Source organism: Wasmannia auropunctata, unplaced genomic scaffold (assembly GCF_000956235.1).
Source record: "Wasmannia auropunctata unplaced genomic scaffold, wasmannia.A_1.0 LD335828.1, whole genome shotgun sequence".
Taxonomy (NCBI): domain Eukaryota; kingdom Metazoa; phylum Arthropoda; class Insecta; order Hymenoptera; family Formicidae; genus Wasmannia; species Wasmannia auropunctata.
Genome location: NW_012027062.1, coordinates 1,806,088 through 1,815,317, shown reverse-complemented (window position 1 = coordinate 1,815,317; position 9,230 = coordinate 1,806,088).

Sequence of the window (9,230 nt, the reverse complement as noted above, 5' to 3'; positions counted from 1 at the left end):
CCGTTTCTCCTGGCCCCTTCTCATTTCACTCAGGTCGCAATATTGACTTCTTCCATCTGCTCCGGGCGTAAGACTGATCTAATTATTCCACGGCCAGGATCGCGCTGGGGGTATTGAAAGGAAATATGGCGCAGGAGTGAGCGCGTTAAAGCACGATAATGGCTGACCAAAAGACTAATGACAAGCTATCGGACATCGGGCTGCAGGAATGAGGGGGACAGATGATGTATAAAAGATCGAACGAGGTTAATTCGAGAAATAACTATTGCGAAGTGTATACCTTTCCCTCGAATTAACTCGTTCTATTGAAATAAAATTATACGCATAATTTTACGTATTTATATAACTTTTTATACATTTTATTAATTTAAAAATTTTATTTTATTTTATTTTATTAATTTATAAAATTTTATTTTATTTATTTTAAGATATTGGATATATGTATATAACATTACATTTATATATTTCATAGTTAAATTTTTTTTCCGAACAAGCAATGTACTCGTGTGACACTCTTATACGAATTCTTTTAATTCATAAACTTTTTACTGACGCGAAAGAAATTCAAGACGAAAGTTTGTGTAATAGAAAACTTGACGAACCATCTGGGAAAGCGGAAGTTGCATTTCTCTCGTGACAAGTGCACCGCAAGACAACATTACGACGCGTATCCGATATACATAACTCTCGATTGATTCGCCTCGCGAATTCGCGGCGGAATCGATTAGCAAACAGTCGACGAGCATCGAATGTCGGTAAGCATATATGCAGGTAGTCCTGGTGATAATGTAATTTCAGCGCTGTAATAGCGCTGCGGAACATATTCGGCGCCGTATGTACACATCAGGAACGTCAAATGCGCCGTCCTTACATTGCATAGACAGCTGCTCGCAATACTGTGGCATGTGTCATAATCAAATTGTACGCGTCTTGTAATAACGCGATGCAAATATCGCGCAGACGGTTTCCGATTACGAATTAAAATATCGTCGAACACGTGATACTCCTACGTACCTATATATATACTATACGTAAATTACGTGGCGAAAATTCATTTCGTTATAGCGCTCGTGCGCCTTGAGTTACCTCGCGCGTTCACGTCGAGGGTGAATTTTCTTTCACGGACGTCCGGCGGTATAAGGTCACCGTTACAACGTGCCGTAAATTTACCACAATCGCGTTACATGTAATTCCACAGGCACTCAGGTGCCACCGTGCATGACATCAAACGATTTTCGAATATCGGGCGCGCAAGCGTTATTAGCCGCGGTTTCGGCGTCGAGCGCGCGTTCGGGCGAATTATGCGGGCCAGCGCGCGGTGTGTCGCTCGGTCCGTTTTGTACCTTCGTTCGCTGCCGCGTGCGTCAATTTCCAGGAAAGTCTATCTTGCCAGTCTATGCGCCAGGTAGAAAACCGGAGCCCGAGGCAACGCGTAATTGCGCGTGTACCTTATAGGGCGACTTCGTCGTTGTGTAATCACGCGTTATATACCCTGCAACGCGCGGCAACGTCAGGCATCGCCGGGATCGCTATGCCGCCCGCGCGGAAGACGTACGGCGCAAAACGATGCCGCGAGCCAGGCACCGCCTACGGATGATATTTGCTCGTATCCGGAGTGGTTCGTCACTTAGGAACACATTCCTCGCATCAAAGAGACGTCTGCTCGATGCATTATGTTAACAAACGGATACGGCGCGCGGCGTCGCGTTTACACAGACACGCGCGCCACAGAACGACCAATGCCTTTCGTCTCTCCGCCGCCCGCGCCGTCGCTCCCCCCCCCCCTTCGATGTCTGTGTAATTACTCCGAACGGCGTAAGGACGCCCCCGTGCGCACTGCGCTCTCTTGCCCTCTCGCCAATGCGTACGCGACTACAATCCGCAAACTGCTTAATCAATTGTATTCTGATCGCACGAAATGAGCGACGTCGCGGATATTGCGGATGTTAGCTTTGCGCGATGGATGTTTTCGTTATGCGAGACGCGGAGACGTAGAGAGGCATAACGCGCAGCGACTGGCTGCCGTCACAACGCTTCCTCGTAATAGAGAGAAGTGGCTTTACATTAATCGTTTAATGTAATCTAGCACGTATTTACGCAAAAATAGTCTGATTCTAAAGCATAAGAATTGTTTTTCATTTTCTTATTTAGAAAATTCATTTGTATAAATGCCTGCTAAATTATAATAATTCTGTTTTTAAACTTGAAACTGCAATTTAAAATGTGCAAGTGCAGATTACTTTAAGACATAATATAATGAGATAAGTAATATTCTCTTTAGTAAGTAATATTCTTCTGGTTAAGACAAATAATCTTTAAATTAATTTTAATTTTTAGCATATATCTTTGCAGATTATCCACGACGCTTATTTGATCATTTTCTCACAGTCAAATTCTCTTCAGATCTATAAACATATCAAAGTGATGCAAATGTCAAATTATTATTTCTCTTTCTTATTAATTTAGGATCACGACAAACACACTTATCTCGCTCTGAATATTCACGTTACATAGTGCTCGCATTCCCCGCTCTCGCAGAAACGTCGAGATTATTTAAACTTCGCCAGCATGCGGTGGTATGCATATAAGCAGTCGACTCGCAAATTGAGTAGGTCGTGACTTCCGACGGCGAAATACGCTTGTCCGGATGAGCGTGCTACGCGGAACCAACCCCCGCGCGGTCCTTCCCCCCTCTCCCTCCCCAAGTCCCTCGTCGGTGCCTCCATCCATCCGTCGTGCCTTCGCCTCGGCAAGCTTCTTCCCAGGCTCTCACGAGGCAGCTGGGCGCGAAATACGATAAACTCTCTCGCGAATCCCCGCGAGTGACGGCGTCGAAAAATATTTACTCCCCGAACGCGCCCGTCGGGCGTCCCACACCTCCTACCGGTAAGCCTTTGCCGTTACCCGCCTGTGCCAGCCCTCTTCGGCTGCCTTGCCCAGCTCTCTCTCCCGAAAAGATTCCTATCCATCCGCCTTCCTCTTCGCTCCGGCAAGAACTCGTTTATTCGCGGGCCAAAGGTATTTACATAAATCAGCCATGCAATCTCTTTTTATATTTCGCGAAAGTATGGCGCGAGTATACACGACTGCCTGTATGTACGTAAATATTCGTGTATGCAGCTCCTCAGCATCCACGGCCTTTTTCCCGTACGCGCTGCTGGATACATCCCTGCCCCGAATGTCCCTAAAACGCGCCGATGCGCGCTCGTGTGTACGGATTTTGTCGTCATTCTTGGCAAATAAGCGAATCACTGTGAAATTTCTTTAAGTTTTTTTTTTCTTTTATAACGACGAAAATTCGCCGCTTCAAAGGTGAATATAAAATATGGTTTATCGTTTATCTTTATTTGAGTTTTATACACGAGATGTTTTTTTAAAGCCCCTTTGCGTAACGATAAAACGACGTGAAATAAATTCACGACTACTAAGCACAATCGGTAGCGACACATATTTTATATATCTTATACATTTACACACTAACGCAACGCTATAAATATAATCTTTCTGTTACTAATTTTCTGCGAGACTATTTATTTTTATTAATATCAGCACGTGTTTATAAAATTGTGATGATTATACAAAGTGATAAATGAAAAGTTTTATTATCTACTTAAAAATTTTTTTATTTACATCTTTAAAAAAAAGCGTAACTTATATTATACTTTATAGGGTCAAAGACAGATAAAAGATATATAATTATATAATATCGTTTGCGGCGACTGTATCAAATAACTCTCTTCGCTAATATTTTTGAAATTACACATACCCGCGCGAATATCTCATAGAGATTGCGGGAGAAACGAGATGCTTACGGTTAATGAAATTGAGTTCGAGTGTGATAGGGTGAATCCGGCTTTGATGTTGCTTCAGCTGGCCGTACCACCGTACTGAATGAGGATTCGAGTTGATGTTGGTTGAAATATTAATTAATCGACGAAAGACAAACGTAGACGCGGCTGTCATCCGATTATTTTCAGTCTGGTTGGCTGACGAGGGAAGAGTAGGTCGCTGTGAGATGTGAAAGAGAATGATAGTGGTAGTACCGCGCGGCAATTAATTAAACGAAATTTATGAGGCGTGTGAAAATGCGAATCGTTTCTTTTTTTTTGGCAAATCCTTTTTTTCGGCGTTTCAGGAAATCGAGTATACGTCCCATACCAATGATTAATTACTTTGAAACTTTCTTCAAAGTATAACCATTCGTTTTATCGAGATACTTCTAAAATATTTTTCTTTCAATATTTTTAGGATTTTCTTACTTCCGCAAAAATAACCGAATATTTACACAAACGATTACAGACTAAAATGATATGTATGAAGAATAATTAAAATAAAAAGAAGATCGAGTTTTCTTATTTACTAATTATATATTAAGGCCTTATAACTTTATTGCTAAAAAAACTCAATTAAAATCAGCAAAGTTTAAGACATGATTTAATTTTAGAACATAATTTAATTAATAAATTCAAAGAGTCAATTTTATATTTATTACTTTATCTCTGCAATCATGATTCAAGAAATATTAATAAGATTTTTCTTGAGACACGGTTTGAATTCTTTGCATATAGCTTTCCATACAGCACACATTATCCGAGGAATAAGAATGTCCTTAGGACGTAATGGATGTCCTCTGAACGTCCCTCGGATAAAGTGTGCTGTATGGGTTTAACCTCGATAATTTTCGCAATGTGTAGCGCGCTATTGTTTATAAAAAAAGCCATTGAACTGTGCCACGTATGAAAGATCGCCGTGCTATCATTCGTACGTTGAAGTTCGAGCGAGCGAAGTAGTGGCGTGTTCCGCTTCGTGTATTACCACTCAAAACACGATCGCAACAAGTACCAAAGACATTAAGCTCAGTTCTTTACAAAGAAATAAAGGGACTAATACTCCGTGCGATTAAATAATTCTTAAGGTTAACGATTCGAAAGCGTGTTAAAGCTATTTACCGAAACAGATATTTCACACCATTTATTCGTTTGAATGAAAGTGATAAAAGATGGAAATTGTAACTTGTTGTTTCATTAACGATGTTTATAGATAATAATTTCTTTAATGCTGTTTTGATTGCGCGAATAAAATGGCGTATCAAATATTTTATTCGCTAAAAATGATTTAGCTACAATCGGTTCCGGATTACAAGGGCATAAAATAATATACGAATGGGATCGATTGATTCAAACAACGGAAAGCCATATATCGATAATTTATTAAAAATATTTCGCCGGATTGCACGTCGCAATTTAACATCGTCGAATACCGAAAGCACTATACAATCATAATTAACCGTATTTTCGTGAGTATATTAAGTTGTCAATATTCAATATTCATCGCGTTAACAATTAATTCATGGTAGGTTGAATAAAATATTTGACATTTATTTTATAACGTTAAATATTTAGTGCCAACGAATGTGGCAATACAGAGCCTAACGTTCATTTTTTAAAAAAACAGAAATATCATACTTATGGCTTTTTGCCAACGAAAACCCCTCCACGGGTACGACCTTGAAGAGATGGAGGGACTCAATACCCTGAAGAGCTCAGTGCCCTAATGACGGGGAAGCTAATATCCATCGCCGTCGATTAAACGAAATCGGTTTGTCGCGCGTTAACTTCGAAGTACCGTGCAAATCGTATCTATCATACAATTTAGACAACCTAAAAGGAGGAAGAGGCACTGGTAATCTTAAATAATTTATCACTTGTATATTATAATTTCATTATATTAAAAATGTAGATAATAGTAGAAAAATCGATTAAATATATGCAATAAGAAATGCAGTATATTTGGATAATATGTGCCGAGAAAATACTTTATTTTATTTCTTAAGCGTATTAAAAATTAGAAAAGGAATTAAATTCGAGTGTCTTTTATATCAAGGTCTTTTATATCAAAATAAAAGCGTAAATACAAAAATTTTCTTTTTAATAGAAATTTTATTTAAAAATATGTCTTAGAAAGTTTTACATTGTAAAGTCTTTATATTGTGAAAGACGGTCAAAAAACGTCCATTGATTAAGAATGTGCTTTTGTAACAAAGCTAGGCTTTTAACATTTTTCAGAATATAGGAATTCCTATTTTATTTTTACATCAGACCTATTTTATTTTTACTTCGAGTCTACGTGCGCACTTTGCTACTTATATTTTTTTACATTTTCCGCCCGAAGTCAGCAAAGTATCCCGCTTATATCGATATTTTTTGCCCTTCTCACAAGAGTCAAAGGTTTCGAAGATTCGAGAGAAGAGAAGAGATTTTGAGGCAACAGATACACATACTCGATCATAGACACGAATTATTTTACGAGCAATAGTTTCTGCGAAAGCAACTAAGGATAGTAGTTGACAGTCGAAACAATAGCAATCGATTATTGTGTATCTGTATCAGTTATCTGCAATGAAAGTTCTTTGAAGACGCTCAGTTATCAGCATTATTGATCCTCTTATCACTGCAAATTGCTTGCATTTATACATTTCACATTATTTTAATTCCTCTAATACTATCTTACAGCAAATCTGAATAATAAATGAATCGTGCGTGTATATAATCTTATAAGCAAACAATCCTCCTTCTTCAAACAGCAGTTCCGATAGAAGTCAAGGGATAAGGCAGAATCGAGCACCTACAGAGATAACATTGAGCCAAACTAAATTTGGGCGGATCTTCGATTTTGGTCCAGATCTTCGGTAGATGCAGGATCCCGAAATCGTCTTAGATGCTTGATAAGCAGCTAGTTATTATCCGGAATGCGGTTTTCACGTCCGGTATCCAAATCGTTTCAGCTACGGACCGATCGCGCAAAGCCGGATTATCCGCCGTCTGGGTAGATCGCTCTAAGGGTGGGGTACTATGTTGACGTTCGGATAAAATTTATATAGACCGTGAGGAGTCTCACAGCTAACTCCGAAAATAATCATTGAAGCTTGATTTAATTCTCAAATTGCATCTTATTTAAAAGCAATGAAAAATATAGCGTTCAATTTTATGAATATACTTACAATTAGAATATAATTATGAAATTATACTATTACTCTCTGTGATATATGTATATATTTATTTATTATGTAATTAAATATTGATATATTTATATATGGCAGTAATAAATTTCATTATTTTATAATTAAGAATTATTGCTTCTAATAATAAGCCTTTCTTAAAGAATCTTCTTCAAAATGGTAGTTTAAGTTTTAGGAGAACAACTTCTGTATAACTATCAGTCATTCTTACACTAATTAGGAAAACGATTATCGAGTAAAAGGAGATTAACGAATTTCGAATCTGGGAAAACCTGGTAGATAATCAGACAAAACGGTATTTAATCGCCTTTCCAACTCAAATGAAGTTAAATTCTCAAGCGAGTCGCAGATGCGTCTCTTCTTCTTCCATGTCTTTAGCCACGTTGTCTTCTTCAACAAGAAGAGATCTGTCCGATGGGAAGACGGTGAAACGAACGAAACTGAATAATCGCGTTACGGCTTCGGCGCGAGTTTAGAACGATCCGAGTGTTTGCAGGATTTAATGAAGCGTACATCAGCTAGGGTGACTACCTCATATCTCATTCTTATAATACGGCTTTAATGTTATTAGAATAGCAGTAATGAAAGTAACATAATACATATTTTATGATAGTAATAAATTATTAAATTAATATTATTAATGAATGAGCTTGTGACATTAAAATTTGTATTTAAAAAAGAATGAGAGAGAAAGAGAGAGAGAGAGAGAAAGAGAGATTTAATAATAACAGGTACTTCTATTAAATTTAATAATTAATTATAAATTGATATCGTAATGTAATAAACACTCTAATCACGAAGAAAAGAAAAAAGAAAACATAGATAACTGAGATAACTCTGTTAAAAAAAATTGATAAAACGACAAAAACGATATAATTGTTTTTAATTATAGTTATGAACCGTAAAAGAATTATCACGTATAAACAGTTTATTAGGATAATGTTTTAATTATTTATTTATGATAAATTTCATTAAAACAATATAAAACAGTAAGTAATTACTTTAGAAATTCTATCGATATTTCACCGATTAAAAATTGCTTTTATCAGATAGAAAACGATAGAAAGCGATAACATTTCTTTCGAAATAGAGAAAGTGGAACATAGATACGATAAAACACGATAAAATATTTGGAATTAGATCCTATCAGTTCCTATCATTTTCTATCAATTTTTTTAATAGGGAACATTTTGCTTTTATGTACAAAATATCTGCAATAAAACTTTTTATAATCTATAAGCTTGAATCTATTGTTGAGCTTCTTAAATTCGTTCGTCTTCATAAAGGCTTTTCTTTTATTGCTGCTTCTGTCCTTACTGCCCACTTCCGCCTCGATTTCTAACCTCTTTGCTCAAGACTCTCTCATCTGTTTCCGTTTTCATGGTTGCATTGTGGCAAAATGAAGACGCCGATTCGAGCGGGCCGACGCCACGCGAATGCCGCGGATTACCATGAAAAATGGCCGACCAAAATTGCCTCGTGTCTTCTTAATGCTTCTCACGCTAATTACCTCGGTGTGGGCTCCTGCTCTTTCATTGTTCTCGCCGTTTTTACGTCGGCAGGGGTTCAGGAAGAACCCGCGGTTCTTTTTATGATTTAATTTCAAGCGATACACCATTTCTCTCGCCGGAGAGAAATTTCCCGGCCATGTATTGTTTCGCGCCCTACAATATATAAAGGAAAGCGCGAATATAAAAATCCGACAACAACGGAGAAGTAGATTCTTGAGTGAAATTAGTATAACGCGAAGTTGAGTTAATCTCTTGTCCGTTATTCATCGTACGCTTCCAGAGCATGAATTAAACATCCAATGTTTCTTATCCCTTTTTTAAATACAATTATCAGCTTTGACTTGCACGTTGCACGTTTGTAAAATTGATATTCAAAAGAAAAGAGCATGATATTAAAACCTATAAAAACATTGCATAAAGAATTTGTGTTTTCTAATATGTAGCTAATCTGGCTCTTTTACCTTTACGACTTACAATTTATTTTCAGAGTTGGTTGTTCTTAATACAAAATTTTAAAACTTTCCGATTCGCTGGATTATCGTGAAACGTTACGTCACCTCCCCCCCTCCCCCGTCATGTTTCAGTACAATGATTACGCCACGGACGTTTGGTTCTTGAAGCTCTCCGAGCAGCAGGATCCATTCCGCTTTCGCATGCACGCACGGCGGGTCTGCATTATTGCGGCTTATCCGGTATTACGC